Below are 20,367 nucleotides of genomic sequence, written 5' to 3' on the forward strand. Positions count from 1 at the left end.
AAACACAGTAGGAGGAAAGGAGTCAGAGCCAATATATGTAATGGAAATAAACATACAAGTGATTTACGAAGTTATGTATGGAAGGATTAGGAACATGAATGGAAACACAGATAAACACAATGACTGGAATCGAAACACTTTCAACGTATTAGGTCGTGTTACGTATATGTAGTACGTGTTGAAGAGATGTTAAGTACAGAACAAAAATGGCCAGCCGGACACCAGTGGGATCCGAACCCACAACCTCCCGATTTCGCGTCGGTTGCTCTACCAATTGAGCTATGGTGGCCTAGGCCATCTTTGTTCTGTTTGAAAGGATCTGAGCTACAGGTCGGGCACTGCTGCTAGCACACTGTAGAGTGCGCTGAAGTCGCCCGTTGTGAGGCATGTCAATGAATATTGAATTTTCACGACCGCATTGTACGTAACACGACCTAATACATTGAAAGTCTGTTTCGATTACAATGCGGTCGTGAAAATTCAATATACAATGACTGGGCATTGTGGGAAGGGGAAACTACAAAAAGAGGAGACGAGAACAACCACGAAAACACACATGGATAAGGACACCCCTGCAGATATCTTCCTTCTCGAATGTCTTCCTCATAGACGGGCTCTTTCCTCATCAGACCCAGTTCTGCATCCATTTCTATACAGCCCCCTGACAACCTTGTTTCTGTCTCTGGCTTCTCAGCTGTAAAACTAGGATTGATGAGAAAAGAGTACATTTGTGTGAAGATGGTTAGGCAGAAGTATTTACTGGTTATTGCACTTGTCCTTTCGTGTTTTCGTCTGTTCTTTTTGTTGCACCATCTTCCTGAGTATCCTCTTTCTGTTGCACCCTCTACCTCATTGTCTTTATCCTGTGAGTGTTCTTGTTCATATTTCTTTGTGTGCTGGCCCTGTGGTATAAGGGTGGTGTGCATGTTTCTTACCTGATTCCTGGATAGGACAGGGATTTTTACCTTGATCTAAGTACTGGTTTAAGATCCTCTCAGCCTACTTGACTCAGCTAGAAGAGGGAACAGTCACCTCTCTTTCATCACTGTGAAGTAATATCACAATAAAAAATGTGAGAGAAAATCTCATATAGCGATCACTCGCAGGTTAAAATTTAATTTGGAAAAGACTCGTTCAGGACAACATAATCGAACATCTGCAGGTTCCAAAAACTTTCTGGAAATTAAGAAATAGTTTTAAGTACTGGAATCGACATCTGATGTTGACGTAATTAAGTGAAAGTCTCACTGAATGAAGAAATTGAAATTATTGCTCATAAGGAAAATCAAGTTTAAATTATCTGTTGGGAATTTACTATGTTCACTTTCAAAATATTAATTTCATAAAATAATTGGACTCATTCTCAAGATTTGACCATTGCATGTTCATCAATAAAATAAATTAATCCAACAAAAATTAACAGTGTGCTTCACCAATTATTTACAATTCAGCACAACGTTTATTTCCAGAAAAATTCACAATGATGGAACACTTTAAAAAAAACAAACACAAATCACATGGTCGAATACTGTAAAACGTGACAATCACCCAGGTGCCATCTTGGCTAACTACAAATCATGCAAATATCCCAAAAATCTACGAATATACAAAGCTTTTGCATCTTTATTCTTCCTCTTAAGCCAAAGAATTAATCTTATGAGGTTTACTGTTACTGTTGTTGTTGTTGTTATTATTATTATTATTATTATTATTATTATTATTATTATTATTATTATTATTATTATTATTATTATCTTATTATTATCTGTATGAAAATTATGTCTGACATGTTTGGGGTTATCTTTCCTAAAAGAAATTTAATTAATTCTTAATGATTTTTCCACATCTGTCGGCATTAATAAATTACGACTGACATATTTGGAAGCCATTCTTCGGAAACATCATTCAAATGTGGCCTGATTTATTCTTATGAAGGCTCATTCTACATGTGGCAAAGAAATACTTGTGATAATTAATTACAACACATTAAATTCACACCATATTACATCTTATCAAGTAGACCTTGTTTACCTAAATGTATCTCTGCTTATCCTTGGGCAATTATATCGATAAAGTGCCTTAACTTCCCATCTATACCACCAATTCACATGTTAAACTTCCCACGCAGTCATTATAGTACAGAAATTCTCTAATTCGGCTTCCAAATGTCATTATCACAATACAATAAAAATATATTTTGACGACGTCATTTAACTCTCATATTGGGAACATGTAGATACAACATTGAATGTCGAATGCAAGTCCACACACATACAAGTCTCCCACAAATATATGGCACAAAAATCATAAATTTAATTGCATTATTTTTATACTTTGCCATACGGTTGCATATTTTACATGAATTATTATTAAGTCCTATCCTCTCATTACATGGAAATAGGATTCATTCATGACAACTTTAAATCAGGTTAGACTGTGAGCTTCGGAATATTCGGGAAGATTTGAGTCAAATCCATAGCCATGAGTAATTAATAACCCAAAATAAATACGTTACACTCTTTATGATATATTCACTAACATTTAAATGAATTAATCAAATTAAATTTAATTGTATGATTCTTAATACCTGAATTAGCATCTTCTCGACAACCAAGAGATTAATTTATGTAGAATTCCTCTCTTATCCTTGTAACTGTACATGTCCCTGTATCAAAATTCATTTAGAAGAATATATAGAATTATCCGTATTCTGAAAGCTCTATTACTACACAAAATTAAGGAAAATTAATGAGTCGACTTATCTTTTTCTGCAAACTGGAACATAGAGATTCATTTGTTTGGTGATGTTGGTTGCTGGTTGGTATGATGTTATCCTTCACATGCTGACTGCTGTTGGAGCTGGCTCGCCAATTTAATCTGTCATGGTGCTGGTTTCAATCCTAGGTGTGTGTGATATCCCTGTAGATTCTGGCGAATCCCACATCGAACGTGATAAGAAATAATGTGATCCTCTTCATAAAGCATTGTAATCCTTTGTGGCAGCAATATTTTTAGTAGTACGCGAAACTTGATATAACAGAGAATATGTTTTGTAGCCCACGCCACGTGATAAAATCAAACTATATGTAACTTCTACAAGTCCGTAGCGGTCTGTTGAATGCACCGTCCTGGTCTCAGATAGGAAGGTGATGATAAGAGTGCGAAGCAACATGAGTGTGAGAACGAGAAGTAATATCTCCTCACGTATTTTTTTTAACATGAAGTCACGTGATCACAGTAAGTTCCAGCTGAATTCCTAAAATGTGTTGTGTCGTATCACTTTTCAAATTCGTGATTGCTTCAGAAAAAATACGTTCATTATTTTAATAAATAATTATTAATTTAGATCAGATAATTCAATCACCTAGTACTTCACACGCGTAACCCATATTCTTCCAGTCTTGCGTCGGAAGAGTTTCTCGCAACGTGAATTATATTTATTGTAGGTGGTCTAGACACTGCTGACGGGCATTCTGAATCGAGCGGATCAATACTTGCAAGGTCTCTGGGAACACGCCTCATAAAACACAACATTAAAAAAACCCCAGTTCTTCAGGTTCCTTGCTGGCTGACTTTGTTCGAACATCTCCACTTAGCTAGATGACACACTTTACTGACCAAAGCTCATATGAGGCACAAAGATGAAACGGGCACAGTATCGAGTTTGAGTGATGATCACTGTCTTGTACACATTTCTCTTCTCATGAAGATGTATTTCCAACATAATCTTCGTCTGATACTTCAAAACAAGCCTCAGTTTTTTTATTCTGCCATTCTTCTTCCTCTGGTCATTTTTGATATTACACTATTCGACAATACACAATAAATGAGGACTCCAATTATTGTTAGTAGACAGGCATGCAGGGGTAATAACTTTCCATACATAGCAGCAATTGCATAAGACAACTATCACAGCTGAACTAATTGTAGGAGAGAAATGAATCACGAGACAAGTGCTGGACAAGTTTGCTTGAAAGTAAGCGAGTCCTCAAGCTCGTGAAAAAATAAACTTGCCATGTAACACATTGGTCTTTCTTCTTCTCAGCAAAAATTTACCCTGTGCAATTTCTCAAGGGTTAAGTGACAGGGGTAGTTAAGAAAGGGCACTTATAGGCCTTTGAACAGTGTATTTAGGAGGTTGAGAAAGTAAACGAAGCAGTGGAAATGTTTCCTAACGTATAGAAGACAAATTTGTTGTATGAGCATGGATCCAGAATGCTCATAGTACATCAATCATGAGAAACATACAGAAATGGAGCATACTAGCATACCACATGAAACGGTTTCTCCCCTCTGTTAGCATTGATAAATGCATCAACCTGTCATTTTATTGAATCCCTCGTGCTGATTCATTGCGATGGCAGGTTGCATCAACGTACTGCAAATTCAAAGTATTGTGGAGTTGTACTATTATCATTCCTCATGAGATTTATATTGTTGTTATTAAAGTTACAATTAAAATTAAATTTACAATTATCAGTATTTGATTTTCTTGTGGTTCCAAGTGCAGAATTATTTGGCAAAGTAGAGGAGGAATGGGGTTTTGCTTGTTGCCTGAATAACAGCTGTGTTGGTTTGTGTGAAGGCTTTTGATCCTGATAGCTTTCTAACTAATGGTGCCTGTAAATATTTTTTGCATTCTTTTATTTTTCAGCCATGCAAATTAGAAACGGTATGAAAGAATGGTGTCACATAAATATGGATTGTTCTTTAAAACTAATGACTTTTGACATAGTACATTAATCTTCGCACACAATGTAGCCTTTTCCTGTGTAATGTGTGTCACACGGGGAACTATGGCGATAATTTTAAACTTAATATTTAGGAGTAATTTGTTATGCTTTCTTTCCCTGCAATTATCCTTCAGTACCTCTTTTTCTTAGTTCATTTCCAGATTTTCTGTGCAGAATGCTTATGTGGCATATTAAAAATGTTACCGAATAAAGAGGTCTACACATACACTTTTTTTAAAAGAATCTGCTTATTGAACACTAGGGCCGGTAATGATAGTCGGCTACTTATTTGTCTAATAAGAATGACTTAATAAAGTTGTACTTATATATAAAGTTGATGTAAACATTTCTAGTACAGTATTAACAGTTGTTTGTGAAGATCTCATGTTAGACTTCATAAGATGTTACTTATTTGCAGACACACTGTATAATAATGTTGAACTTAATAGTATGAGAAATTTCAAAGTCAATGTTGCTGAAGTTGAATATGGGAGTTGTTCAATTTTTTCTGATTTTATTTACATAGCATATGCGCATTTAAACATTTCTGCGGTTTAAATGAGTGAGAATGTGATGCACGTCGTTCATATTAAAGAACCTTTACCTCAGTGATTTATAACAGTTTGTCATTAACAGAACAAAGTGGCTATGTGGATTGAGATGTATAGCTATTAACTTGCATTCAGGAAATAGTGGGTTCAGACCCCACTGTTACCAGCCTTGAAGACGGTTTTCCGTGAATTTCAATTTTCAGACCTAGTAAATGCTGGGACTGTGTGTTAATTAAGGCCATGCTCGCTTACTTCCTAATCCTAGCTCTGCCCTATCCAAATCAGCGTCATAAGACCTATCTGTGTGGTGCGACCTAAAACAAAATATAAAACGACATAGTATGCTATTACATAATATTTAGTTGCTCATCATCGTCAGTGTCTCACTCCAGTCGCACGGGTGTGATTAATAAGCCTCCTCCACTCCTTTCTGTCCTTCCACTTTTCCTGCTCCAATACTTCCACCCAACCAATCCAGCTTCTCTTAATGTCCTTCCAGATCTGATCCATCCACCTTCTCAGTCTTCCAACTGGTCTCTTTCCCTTAACTTCTCTTTCCAATTCCTTTCTTGCTACCCGTTCCTTTCCCATTCTTTTTACATATCCAAACCATCTCAGTCTTGCCTTCTGTATGTTCTGTACTAACGGTTCTATATTTAGCTCTTCTCTGATTTTAATATTTTGAATTCTTTCTCTCCTTGTCTTTTTAACCGATGTTCTTAAAAATTTCATTTCTACTACTTGGACAGCTTCTTTCTTGAAGTTTCAGGTTGTGGGACCCCAAAGGAAACATATTTCCCACAATTCATCAAAGAAGAATTCCTTTCCTGCCACTGAAAGATATTTGCCTCATTTTATGAATTATCAGTGTGTAAATTAAAATTTCTTCTTGAACGAATTGCCTGCGTAAAGCTGTGGCGTTTATTGCAAAACAAGATAAATTTCAAGTTTCCTGCATGGTATATTTTTCATTACTGCTTTTAGAAGAATCAAAACGATTTCAAAGTAATAGCACCAAGAAGTCGATCGCATCAACCAAAGAGAACAAGCAGAGTGACAAGAAGCAGTACTGGGGGGTTGGGGGATAGTGGGAGAGGTTTTCCGTGGTGGGTACCAAACAAAAAGAACATATTACCATTCGATAGTTTTAGACAAACATCTGTATTGGAACAGTAAAATTTTGGCAGAATACACAATGATAAACATAGGAGCCAAATAGGTCCGAAACAAACCCTGGACATAAATCACCAAGCCAATTTTTTTTTTTTTTTAACTTCCCTTAAGACGAAAGTTAACAATTCATGAATAAGAGGTAAAAAGGAACTACTACGCAGGACTTTGTTACAGTTTTCAAATAATGTTCCATACACGGTTATCTCAGATGATATTCTTTCTAGAGAAATAATCATAAAACTTTAGAAAGAGCACCTTCTTTTTATGATAATAATAATTGGAATAGTATGTTTTTGCACACTACACACAGGACACTAGGTCCGAGAGAGATCCTGGACGTGTATCACCAAAGCGATACCCAAGCTTCCCTTAACAGGAGGAAAGTAATAGGAAACTACCGCACAGGATTGTTTACAATTTTACAAAAACGTTTCATACATCATGATCGCGCGATAATATTCGCTGTAGATTTTACCTGTACAAGGGAACTACTACACAGGATTTAGTTACAATTAAAAAAAAAAAAAAAAAAAAAAAAAAATGGTTTCATACATAATCATCTCTTCCTAGGGAAATAGACACAAAACTTTTGAAAAAATAACTGTCCTTTTTCTACGATGATTATAATATTTGGCCACAATTACAAATCAAACACCTCCAGGGCGTTTTTACAAAAACCTAATGATCCTAGTGAAAGAGAAAGGGGAGGGAAAGGAGGAGGATCAAAACAACAAGGACACGAAAGGAAGAAAAAGGAACTCCGAGTGCACAATACTGGAGAAAGCTCATCCGCCAATTAGTGTCGAAATTTCAAAGCTGAAAAAATTCTGTTGGCGATGTTCACCCTCAGTCCACATCAATTAATTTGCAGAACGTAATTAAAAAGTAATTTTGATAAGTAGAAAGTTGTAAGAATTTAGACGCGAACCAAGGCCTTTGAAAATCAAGAGTGTATTAACACGTTCACTACCGGCTCCTCAGCGGGTGCTTTAAACCTCCAGCCCAGCCTTTTCAAATCCCCTCTGCTTTATAGCACACTATGTTACATTAAATGTTACTGTAAGAAAACTATCGTAACTACAATATTAAAATTTTCAACATACCTTTAGGATGATAACTAGTAGTGCTTGAGGCTGTGGTACCGGGTCTGACATTTTCCTGGATGGAGGGGCACACCACACTTTCCACAGAACCACCTGGTTTCGCGACCCGAAAATAGTGTCCTCTGTCCAGTATGTTTTCAAATCTGGTTTTTGAATTATTGCTGTTACAAACATTAGTCGTAAAAAACCTTTTCATCTCATTTACGTCGACCGGTTTCTACATCTGAAATATAGAATGTTTAGTGAAAGGACGCGGCGCTGCACTAATAACTTGTTCCGCGTAAAGGTTTGTCTGATCGCATATATATTGAAGGAAATTGTCATTTACAAATAAATTGACGAAAGGCATAACTTCGTTGCTATCTTCGATCTCGACATTTAATCCTACACGGCCAGTGAAATTGATCGGAGGCGGGCGATAAGACGGATGTGTATTGGTTATTTGAATGTGCTGAATTTCACTTTGCCCATCATTGGAATTGCTATCGCCATCACTGAAATCAGGGATGAGTTCATCACCGGAGTCATCGTTCAGTAGTATGTCTTCAATTTCCTCACTTCGAATATTGTCTTTGTAACTCGTCATCTTGTCGCGACACAAAAACTCACTTCACTACAAATTCTCACAAGAATATCATGACTGGCTTGGGTCTGTGATTGCTCAAAGAAAAAAAAAAAAGAAAGCTTTGGAATGTACCCTCTGGTCAGGTAGTCAGGGCGAGGGACTGGTCATTTATGTGCCGTCTATGGTTTTCACCACAAACTAAGACTTTGTGCAAATTTTGCGTTAAATTCAAATGACGTTTACATCACGCGGCCTTAAACGCCTTAACCGGATACGGTCCCGCACATGGGCAGCTTTTAAACGCCTTAAGGCGTCTACGGTAGTGAATGTGTTAACACCCAACACGCCTGAATGGCTAAGTTAAAGTTTTCCAACAATTTGCATCTGAAGTGTTTTAGCTTACCCAAATCCGACGATGTAAAGTTTTTCCAGTTGGATGGGAATGGAATCCGCATCGCACGGTAAGCCGAGCGAGGTCAGTGGCCCCTCCACACTCGCGCGCGCACACACACACACACACACTCTCTCTCTCTCTCTCTCTCTCTCTCGCTTACACAAGTAGATGCCAGTATGCTTAAGACGGGCAAGGCAGTCCAGTATATACCCGCCCGGAAGCAAAGACCAGTCTATTCTAGAAGATTTAAGTGACGTGGCAGATGACGTAGGTTGTGTTAAGCAGACACAGGACGACAGTCAGTATGTTGAGAGTTGCAGAAGCGGAAAGATGGGTGAGCACAAAGTAAGGTTAATCCAATGATATGTAGAGGTATAGATGACAAAAACAGATAATAATAATAGTAGAAAGCATATAGTCCAGTAGAAACGTGGATATTGCAGAGTATACGGAGACATAGATGCGGCGGTATTTCCGGAAGCTTGTAGAAACATAGATCGAGGGGTTATGGCAGGAGCACGTTACAAAGCAATTCTGCATTGTAGTATTTATCATGTAGGCTGACAAGCATTTTTGCACCAAGCATGTTACTAAGGTGCAGCAATAGAAATAACGTTTTATCCTTTTATGAGGTTCATATTATCATATTGCTTTCTCCATAACTGTTCGATCTAAACAGTTCTTATACAGGGTGGCGCACGAATAGCTGACACATTTAATTTTAGAATATCAACTTTATTTTTCACAGAACATTAATGAAATTGTAAACACAGGTAGCTTGGACCATGGAAATACATTTCACTATATCACATATTCAATGTGGCCTCCACTTCGGCATACAATCTCTTCGAGACGAGTACGCATGTTTCTGACGACTTTGCGGCACAGGTCTTCATGAATTTCACTGCAGAGCTGCACAATCCGAGCACACATTTCCATGCAGCTTTGAGGTCTTGAAGCAAAAAGTTTTTCTTCCAAACAGCCCCATAAAAAGAAATCACAAGGATTTAAATCTGGGCTTAAAGTAGGCCGGAAGAATCCGCCATTGTTGTACTGTGGGTAACGATGAGATATTACATGATCACCAAAAACTACTCCTCAAAGCATCGTTAGCTGTGTGAGTTGTTGCAACATCTTTGTAACCGTGATCGGGACAATTATGCCTACACATAATAATAATAATAATAATAATAATAATAATAATAATAATAATAATAATAATAAATGTTAATAAAATGTGAATGAGGAAATAGTAAATAATAATATAGACACTTAATAATATGAATAAGGAAATAGTACAATGACACCGCAGCGGAGAATTCACATCAGAACATGGAAACGTGACGAGTATCCTTCGGTACGCAATATTAAATCAAATACAAGGGAACACTTACAGGTCTAAAAATGACAACTAAGAGAGGAGAGTGGAAGGTGTTGGAATCCCTATGAGGTCCTTGGGAACGTATGACATTATGGGGGAGAAAAGACTTTCAATAATACACCCAACAGACAAATAATTATTGAGAAAATGAACATACAATTATAAATGAACAAATAAATGAACTGCGGATTAACTGATACTTGAGATACAAAACAAAAGATGTGTAAGGGAAACAGTTAGGTTTTTCGGTCACGAACAAACTTTGACATAGAGATTCACATTAAGGTTAAATTTACAGAATGAAAGGAGGCAACCTCGAACGAAACAAAATTAATTACACTATTCAAGAAAGTGTTTCAGTTATTTACAATTACAACTAGACTTAGAAAAGAAGGCCTGCCTCTGAAAACAACACGTTGCGGACTAGCATAATTGCTAAGTCATATAAATGGTCTATTTTGGAAAATGTGGAAAACTAGAGGAAACTCCGGCACAAAAGATGATATTCTACATAATTACTGAAGTTACGTTAAGTGGGAATAGTCCGAAACACAAGAATGCATTTAAATAACATAAGGCAAAAACAGCGCTTACCTTGGCCGGCTGAAGACCCATTGCGGGACGGACGCAAAACGCGTCCGCCCGCTGTAGTGCTCCAAATTCAAAGACACGGACAAATTAACTCGCACACGTGAGGAACCACAAACAGGAAATAGAGTGATTACAAATAACCAATAGCAACACTCCAGTTTGCCACATTCACCAATTAAAAATCCTAATATACTGGCCAATAAAAACACTTGAATTTTGGCCAATGATAATTATCTTCTGGAATAATCCTTTCTGCTGACTTTGCATCTTCGCGGATATTACAAAACGACAGGAAAGGGGCACTTACACGTGGCACACCCTGCCTCACAAGTCATGTATAAAAATTCCACATCCCTTTCTATACCGTCAAACGGGGTAATTTCGGACGGTTTTGAGGTTATTTTCGCCGTAACTCATAAAAAGGATCTTAAATGGTATTGTTTGCCATCCTAATAATGAGGAATATATCCAATGAATACAATACCCTATAAACAAAAAATATATGCCCACACGTTTTCCTGAGAAAACAAAAAAGTGTGTCCGAATTCACCCCGTACATTGGGGTGATTTCGGACGCACATGCTTTTAAAACCACTGTCCGAAGTTTCAAAGCGTATTACACTATTTCGGACACAAATAGTCCTTTATTTTAATTCTTCGTTCTTTTTGATTTAGTGTTGTGATATTTAAAGTGTTCTGAGGGTGTCCAAAACATGACTAGCCGGTTAAAATCATTGCAATGTTAAATTTAATGTGTTACTGACCGATATTTATTTTCTGACAAGGTAAATGTAAAATTTTCCGGTCTAAATTGAAATATTAATAGTTATAAACTGCACAGAAACCCTACTGAAAGATCTTAATTTCTAAAAAACGATACAAATCTTAATGCAGAAATGTCGATACAGTGAACATGTAGCTGCCACGGCCTATAAATCTAAAATAAGTTTTCTCTGAAAATAAGCATTCCTCTCTTCTCAACTTGGGCTGGAAGTATTTTTGACATTTTTTCCTTTAGCTATTGTATCCTCATCAGAGATGTTAGGGAACACACACTTTTCTGTTGTTTTTATGTGGGTGCAAGTATTTGACATCCACATCCCTTGAACGAATATTTCAGACCAGGCCAAAATACTGCCTCGTATGCTCTTTGCTCCTCAAACTTGTATTTATAATCTGCAACAAGGAAAGCCTCTTCTTGCCACACCAGAACGTCATTGCTTTCATTGTGTGCTTCATTGCATTAATCCTCATGCTGCTGCCAGCACTATCACTTGTTTCTGCCCTGCTTTCGTCTCGGCGGAAGTCACGACCAAAAATCGACTTCCCAGGAAGAACATTTTATTTGCGGCGGCGGGAAGTAGCAGGTTGTATTGGAGCATGGCCGGAGGGTGACTGAGCTTCCTTAAGCATTTATTTCTTCCTCATTTAGCACTGGTTGCCTTCCCATTTTTTGGAAGTATGTTCTGCACTTTGTTTTGTAGGGATTACCAAGGCATTCCATACAAAGCAAATGCCTTCCTATAAGACAACTTGCCACCTTTAATATCACGTACGGCTTTTTCTAATAATCTTGGTTCGTAAATACACCTTGAAGCAGCTTCTTTCTGTATCTGATAATTTCTAGGCATTGTCCGAAATCACCCAGACTGCTTTCAATTTTCAGTAAAATGTGCGTAAAACACTATTTTTCACTAAATCATGCCAAAATTTCACAGCAATCGTTTATAAACACTTCAGTCAGTTGATCTTGCTGAAAACCATAGTTATAATGCATCCATTCCAGTCGCGACAATCAAAACTATCCACTTAATGATAATGCATGAACTTTCAACAACGCCAGTGCACGCGGGAAATTTTCCCAAGTATGAAGTCGACTCGTAAACAAACGCGCGAACGCAGGAAACACAACCTCAAGATCAAACTCAAACGCGCGCGGAAGTGCTAAGCAGCGGCGTTTCATTGCTATGCAACAAAATACGGCAAATCTACCATACTGTCTGAAACCACCTCTCTGTCTGAAATCGCCCCGTTTGACGGTACTTAACAAAATAATAAAATTTAAATCAGGAAATGTAAAAGAACATAAATCTTCATAGTCCATTTCTTCATAGGCCTAAATATTTAATTATTTTTAAATATGAAAGCTTCATACAATAATTTGCTAAGGATAAACACTTCAGTTCTTTAAATGTTTTTGTTTACCCAACATGATGACAAGACAAAATTAAATGGTAACAAAACAAAATTTATATCACAAGGACTTCTGTTGCTTTAGTGATTTCTGTTCATTGCTGTTCCACAACGGCCACAATCTTGCATAAACCACTGCTTATGAATAGGGAGCTCTGTAGCGAGAAGTTGAGGCATGAATTCATTCTCCAGCATGTCCTTGTATCGCTGTGCATTAACTGTCTGACTGAAGAAAAATGGTCCAATTAACCCATGACTTGACAGAGCTACACACACACTCACTTTTTCCCCATACGTGGTTTCTTCATGAATAATGGCTGGTTTTTCTGTAGCCTAAAACCACACATTTTGTTTATAAACTGCCCCGTTGAGGTGAAAATGGGCTTCATCAGAGAACCAAGTGTTAAACAGTACTTCATCTTTATCATGAGCCGATAAGGCGCACTGCAATCTCTTCTGCCTGTGAGGATCTGTTAGGTTCTGTAGAACAGTCATTTTGTACAGGTACAATTCAAGGTTATCGTATAACATTCTTTGAACTGAATGGTGCGATATTCCACTTGATCTTGAAGCTCTCCATGTTGACTGTATGGGCCGCGCTGCATGGCGACCCTCGGCGCAGCGATGTTTTCAGGAGACTGAACTGCTGGTGCACGTGGTCACTTTTCTTCCTTCGCACTGCCTTGTTCTTCAAAGTTTCTGTATAAGCGAAGGATGGCGTTCCTTGCTGGAGCCCACCTAGTCTGAAATACAGCTTGAAAACAGATAGCTGTTTCGGCACGCTGTTGAACGGAAAGTCGGCCATGACAGAACGCTCACTGGAATGGAGGCATTCAGAAACAAAGCAACAGTGTCACCTCTCCAGTTATTTTCATGAAACATCGAAGGTGTGCGCGAAATTTCAACAACATAGTACATAAATTGCATTTTATATTTGTTTTTTAAATGTGTGAACTATTCGTGCGCTACCCTGTATGACAGTAATGCTAATGGTCTCTGGATTTAAGTTTGCAGTCTCAGTTGCTTAATAGTAGCCAGTTTAGTTTCTCTAAAGAGAGTGGACCAGTGAATGTTAGATTATATTAAGAGATAATACTTGGTGTTAAAAGTGGATAAAACCAAGAGAGTCAGCCATGCTGTTAGGGGCGTGCAGCTCTGAGCTTGCATTCAGAAGATAGTGGATTCAAACCACACTGTTGGCAGTCCTGAGGATGGTTTTCCGTGGTTTCCCATTTCACACCAAGCAAATGCTGGGGCTGTGCCATAATTAAGGCCACGCCATTGTTCTTCTCACTCCTAGCCCTTTCCTATTCCATTGTTACCAGAAAACCTCTCTGTGTTGGTACAAAGTAAAGCCAATTGAAAAACTTAACTATAATATAAAATAAAATTGGTATATTGAAGTCTCGAGAGTCAATTAACGGGCTTACTTCTCATCGGGTAGAATTTCCAGCTGTGATAGGGACAAGGTATGAGTGAAAGTAAAAGATATAATGAAAGTTACATGATTAAGTGCTATAGTTTAAGTGGAGAATGTATTGACGAAGCATGTTTTCAAAAAGAAAAAATAAATCATCTTGGTTTTCATCAGATAGTACCAGAGGGGTAAATGTAAAGCAAATTTGTATCCTTGTCCCGAGGTGATGCAACTCTATTCAGGCACACCCCTAACGCAGGTGGCTGCATGTACCTATTCAACTACATGTTAGCCCTCCTGCCAGTCGTAGATTTCTGGCAATTACGGGAATCGGCTCCACCCTCCCCACCTTCCCAAGGACTGGAGTTGTTATATGCTTGCTTGCTTTTTTGTGCTGTTCAGAAATTCAAAATCACGGTACTCTAAGACAGTAAATTCCATTTTGAGCCAATTTTTACCAAAGGGTTCAATGCAGGCAGATTCACTGGTGGTGTTACAGTTCTCTTCTATTTTTGTATGAAGTTATATATAGTTGTACCGAGCTCGATAGCTGCAGTCGCTTAAGTGCTGCCAGTATCCAGTAATCGGGAGATAGTAGATTCGAGCCCCGCTGTTGGCAGACCTGAAGATGGTTTTCCATGGTTTCCCATTTTCACACCAGGCAAATGCTGGGGCTGTACCTTAATTAAGGCCACGGCCGCTTCCTTCCACTTCCTAGGCATTTCCTATCCCATTGTCGCCATAAGACATATAAAAAAATAAATAAAAAAATTGTGTTAGTATATTGCTCTAACATTTAAGTCTCTTCTTCCTCGTCAAAACATTTGATTCAAAATCTGTATGACCCTAATGTAATCCCAGATAATAGTAATAAAGCCGTACAAGCACAGCATTATTGCAAATTATTTATTGGTTTCTACATTCACAGGTATGTAGAATTGCTAACCAGATATGCTCAAAATCAAACCAAACCAAACCCCATGGTGCAACAGCCTCGAAGGGCCTTGGCCTACCAAGCGACCGCTGCTCAGTCCGAAAACCTGCAGATTACGAGGTGTCGTGTGGTTGGCATGAACAACTCTCAGCTGTTACTCTTGGCTTTCTAGGTTGGGGTCGCTATCTCACCATCAGATAGCTCCTCAATTTTAATCCCATAGGTAGAATGGACCTCGAACCAGCCCTCAGATCCAGGTAAAAATCCCTCACTTGGCCGGGAATTGAACCTGGGGCCTCTGAGTAAGAGGCAGGCACGCTACCCCTACACCACAGGGCTGACACCAAATATGTCCGCAGTCCCTAAAATTTAACTACCACATAAAATGTGTTTCTTGGAACATTTTTTCTGAAATATATTTTACTTCTGCTTTCACTGTCCGGAATATGAGGTGTTGAACTAAATTTCTGTTTTCCTTTTAAACACAATTTTCCTCTTTCATAATTGTGCAACCTAGTGACAGGGTCTGCATTGTGACTCCATTGTATCCATTTGATTCATTCGCAGACAATGTAAAGATGTAGATTAGTGCTCATCTTGTTGTGTAATATATCAGTCTATTGTAGTTGGTAATTGGCCTGCATTCTGTATTGTAGAATCTAAAAAGGCAAAAAACTGTATGATAAATCTTTGAATTGAGGTGATCTTTTATCCAACAATCACAGGAGGCACATGCCATCTGCTACTTCATCTAGACTGGATTAATACTTCTATTCATCTCTTTAATAAGTTGGCATCACCATTAATTGTAGATACAAGATATTTAAATTTCATCACTTTGGTGTAGTTCCTTCACTATCAATTTGGAGTGTTCTGATTTCTTGCAAGTCTGATGTCATATATTTGATTTTCTTGATATTGAGTTGCTGCCCATATTTCTGTGGCTTGGTTCTAACAGGACCAATGTCAAAAAACCTGTTTTTGAGCTATGAGCATTTGAAGTTTTCCAATTATTTTTTTCAACAACTAACTTTAAATAACTTTATACTTTCTTTGTGAAAGTCACTTTATTAAACGCTAATTTTTTCTATCGTATTCTTTAAAAATGGCCAGGTCTCTAATCTTTATTGTTAATCTAATATTATTGGCAAGGGCTTATTTAATTAAACGTTAACTGTTCGTTTAGTACTTAACAGAGACATTGGCCCTTTTAACATGTATCAAGCCAGGATAAAACGCGTTTGTATCAGTTAATATCTGAATTTCGATAAAAAAAATGACATTGGCCCTTTTAGAACCAAGCCACAGATTTTGCCAGTCATTCATTCCATTCTTTGGTTTGACATTGAAGATCATGCGGGTCTTTGGCTGCTAGCGTGATATCATTGGTATAAAGAAGGGTTCAAGGTTTTAGGACTGTAATCTGAAACGTAGAAAAGGTAAGTTCCTTACGGACAGTAGACTGCCTTGGTGATACCTTCATCATGTTGTGTAATATATCAGTTGACATTTGTCAAAATTTGACAGTGACTCAAAAGCCCTGAAGACTTTGCCTTTCCATGTAGAGTTCAGTATTAATTTTTTTTAAAATACTCTTCATAAATTGAAGGGCAGATTACGTTTTACTTAAATATACTACATATTGGTAGACTGAAATTCTGGGTATTCTTAATACCAATCATTCCACTTGTGTTGGATTGTCTACAAACATAGAGAAATGTAGAGCAGTAAGGACATCATCTTATTGGAAAAGAGATTTATAGGTGAAACATATGAAATGGGCAGAGATTTTATTTCAAATTTTCACCTGCAATATTTGTTGTGATGGGAGTGGAGATTATTCAAATTTTGATGAGTAGGTAGGCGGAGTCTGAGAACTGACAATTCGGTAGATATGAGCTAAATAGCTCTGACTGAAAAGTATGACTTCATTAGGAAATCAACACAGGTGGTATTTTAATTGTTATTGATTCGTTTCATGCATGTAAAAGGATGACCTGGGGCATTCATTATTATCTTTCTACTTGGTTGTGGTTTGACTGTGTTATAATTTGATATGAAGTAAATCCAAATTGCAGTTCTTGGTGTGGAATGTAATGGGGCATGTTATTGGAACCATGAAAGTAAATAATAATGTGAAAATTGGCTAATGGTGCATGTCATTTTACGGAACTTTCTCTGTTGGAATGTTCTTAGTCCTGCAGTCACATAAACGGCTTTTAGATACACTATGATTTCAAATGAAAAGCAGAAGATATGTAAAGAATGTATAATAGTTGTATTTCTTTTTTAAACCCTTGAATGCATGAACGAGTGGGATGAAAGGATTCAAATTTAGAAATAGGGTGACATTTGGAATTTTTCTCCCTTCCTGTTTGTTAATGTTCATTTAATATAACAAGAATGGGCCTTATATTGTTCTTTAAAATGCTGATGCATTGATTGTTCAAGTGAACTTTAATATTGTGTTTAAGTATGTTATATGTCATTCTGGAGGGTTTTTAGCAGAAATGGTTGTAAATTAGCTGTGGGTGCTGCAGAGTTTCTGCAGTGCTCTCCTGTCCACCTCCTTAGTGTAATGTTAAGTGTTACTAACTGCCATCCTCTGAGGCCCAGGTTCGATTCCTAGAACTGTCAGAGATTTAAGATTGGCAGGTTGTTCCTGAAAAAATCGGCATCACCTCAAAGAATGCAAAGATACAAGTTTACTTAGTATCTGCTTGGTGGCATTGATTATTAAGATATCACGTCTCTAGGGCTTGACACTATAGTTAGCCGGTTTGAGTCCCATTGTTGGAAAAAGATGTGAATGTTTGCTGGCAGGGAAGGAGTTTTGATCGGGGGTCATGACTGAACACAAGATAGTAGTTTAATTTTTGAAATCTACTTTTTGAAAAACTGCTTCTGGTTTTGATTTCTGCACCCAGGTCCCATTCTTTTGTTAGCCAGCATCCTAGATATTTGAAACGTGGCACCTGTTCAGTGGTGTTTCTGTCCAGAACGGTACAAGCATTGGAGATTTTCTGCTTGCTGATTACCATAAATTTTGTTTTCTGAATGTTCATTCTGTTTTGCAAGTAATCAGCTTCATTTTCCGTATCAAAATTTAGTGTTCATTCTGTGACAAAACACATTGTTTACTTCATTGGTTCTGTTAAAAGAAATTGAAGGTCTTCTGAATTGTCAGCAGATATCATGAAGTCATCTCTATAGCAGATGGTATTTATTTGCTTCCTGTTGACTTTGATTCCTTTATCAAGGGCATTTTGAGAATAGCTTTAGAATGTAAGTTGAAACTGATCGGAGTGTGGATACAGCCTTGTCTCACACCTCTTTGTATCTTGATTTCTTCGGTTACGTCTCCAATTATAATATTAGCTGTTTGGTTCCGGTACAGCTTTTTGTTGATCACATCTCTACTATAAAGCCCAATACATTGCAGCTGATGTGTTTAACATTCTGATACATAGTTGTGTTTCCCCAGATGATTGATGACTTTTAAATTTTACAGTAGGAAATCACAAAATGAAAAGTCGCTGTACTCCACATACACTGACTGACAGAGCAAATGCAACACCAAGAAAGAGTGGTCAGAACTTTATGCCAATTGCAGGGTAGACTGACGTCACTGAGGTATGCTCATGATGTGAAATGCGCCGCTGTGCTGCGCACGTAGCGAACGATAAATGGGACACGGCGTTGGCGAATGGCCCACTTCGTACCTTGATTTATCAGCCGACAGTCATTGTAGAACGTGTTGTCGTGTGCCACAGGACACGTGTATAGCTAAGAATGCCAGGCCGCCGTCAACGGAGGCATTTCCAGCAGACAGACGACTTTACGAGGGGTATGGTGATCGGGCTGAGAAGGGCAGGTTGGTCGCTTCGTCAAATCGCAGCCGATACCCATAGGGATGTGTCCACGATGCAGCGCCTGTGGCGAAGATGGTTGGCGCAGGGACATGTGGCACGTGCGAGGGGTCCAGGCGCAGCCCGAGTGACGTCAGCACGCGAGGATCGGCGCATCCGCCGCCAAGCGGTGGCAGCCCCGCACGCCACGTCAACCGCCATTCTTCAGCATGTGCAAGACACCCTGGCTGTTCCAATATCGACCAGAACAATTTCCCGTCGATTGGTTGAAGGAGGCCTGCACTCCCGGCGTCCGCTCAGAAGACTACCATTGACTCCTCAGCATAGACGTGCACGCCTGGCATGGTGCCGGGCTAGAGCGACTTGGATGAGGGAATGGCGGAACGTCGTGTTCTCCGATGAGTCACGCTTCTGTTCTGTCAGTGATAGTCACCGCAGACGAGTGTGGCGTCGGCGTGGAGAAAGGTCAAATCCGGCAGTAATTGTGGAGCGCCCTACCGCTAGACAACGCGGCATCATGGTTTGGGGCGCTATTGTGTATGATTTCACGTCACCTCTAGTGCGTATTCAAGGCACGTTAAATGCCCACCGCTACGTGCAGCATGTGCTGCGGCCGGTGGCACTCCCGTACCTTCAGGGGCTGCCCAATGCTCTGTTTCAGCAGGATAATGCCCGCCCACACACTGCTCGCATCTCCCAACAGGCTCTACGAGGTGTACAGATGCTTCCGTGGCCAGCGTACACTCCGGATCACTCACCAATCGAACACGTGTGGGATCTCATTGGACGCCGTTTGCATACTCTGCCCCAGCCTCGTACGGACGACCAACTGTGGCAAATGGTTGACAGAGAATGGAGAACCATCCCTCAGGACACCATCCGCACTCTTATTGACTCTATACCTCGACGTGTTTCTGCGTGCATCGCCGCTCGCGGTGGTCCTACATCCTACTGAGTCGATGCCGTGCGCATTGTGTAACCTGCATATCGGTTTGAAATAAACATCAATTATTCGTCCGTGCCGTCTCTGTTTTTTCCCCAACTTTCATCCCTTTCGAACCACTCCTCCTTGGTGTTGCATTTGCTCTGTCAGTCAGAGTATTTCGAATGATATTCTTAATTGCTTTGGTATAAATGACATTTATGTTGCTTTCAAGCAATATCTATGAGGTACCTATTATCTGTTCAATCTATCTTAGGAATTATCCTTTTTATGCCAATATGTGAATTCACGGAATTCATGTTGCAAGTTCTGGGAAATGATGCCTAACGTTATTTCGGATTTCCTGGTGCATAATGAGTTTTGCGAGTACAATGGTGGTATGCAGTATTGTCCATTTATTGCAATTTATCCTTTATCATTTGTTTGTGCAGTCAGTTTTCTGCTGCTCTCCACACTGAAAGAGAGTGATAATCACTAGTGCCCAATACAGCTGTGATAAATGAAGGTGGCATTGCGTATC

General features: G+C 38.8%; 1 protein-coding gene across 7 annotated transcripts in view; it reads left to right on the forward strand.

Annotated features, from left to right (window-relative positions):
- Positions 1–20,367, forward strand: part of Ufd4 (ubiquitin fusion-degradation 4-like) — a 716,632-nt gene that overhangs the window by 333,318 nt on the left and 362,947 nt on the right. The window lies entirely within an intron of this gene.

Source organism: Anabrus simplex, chromosome 9 (assembly GCF_040414725.1).
Source record: "Anabrus simplex isolate iqAnaSimp1 chromosome 9, ASM4041472v1, whole genome shotgun sequence".
NCBI lineage: Eukaryota > Metazoa > Arthropoda > Insecta > Orthoptera > Tettigoniidae > Anabrus > Anabrus simplex.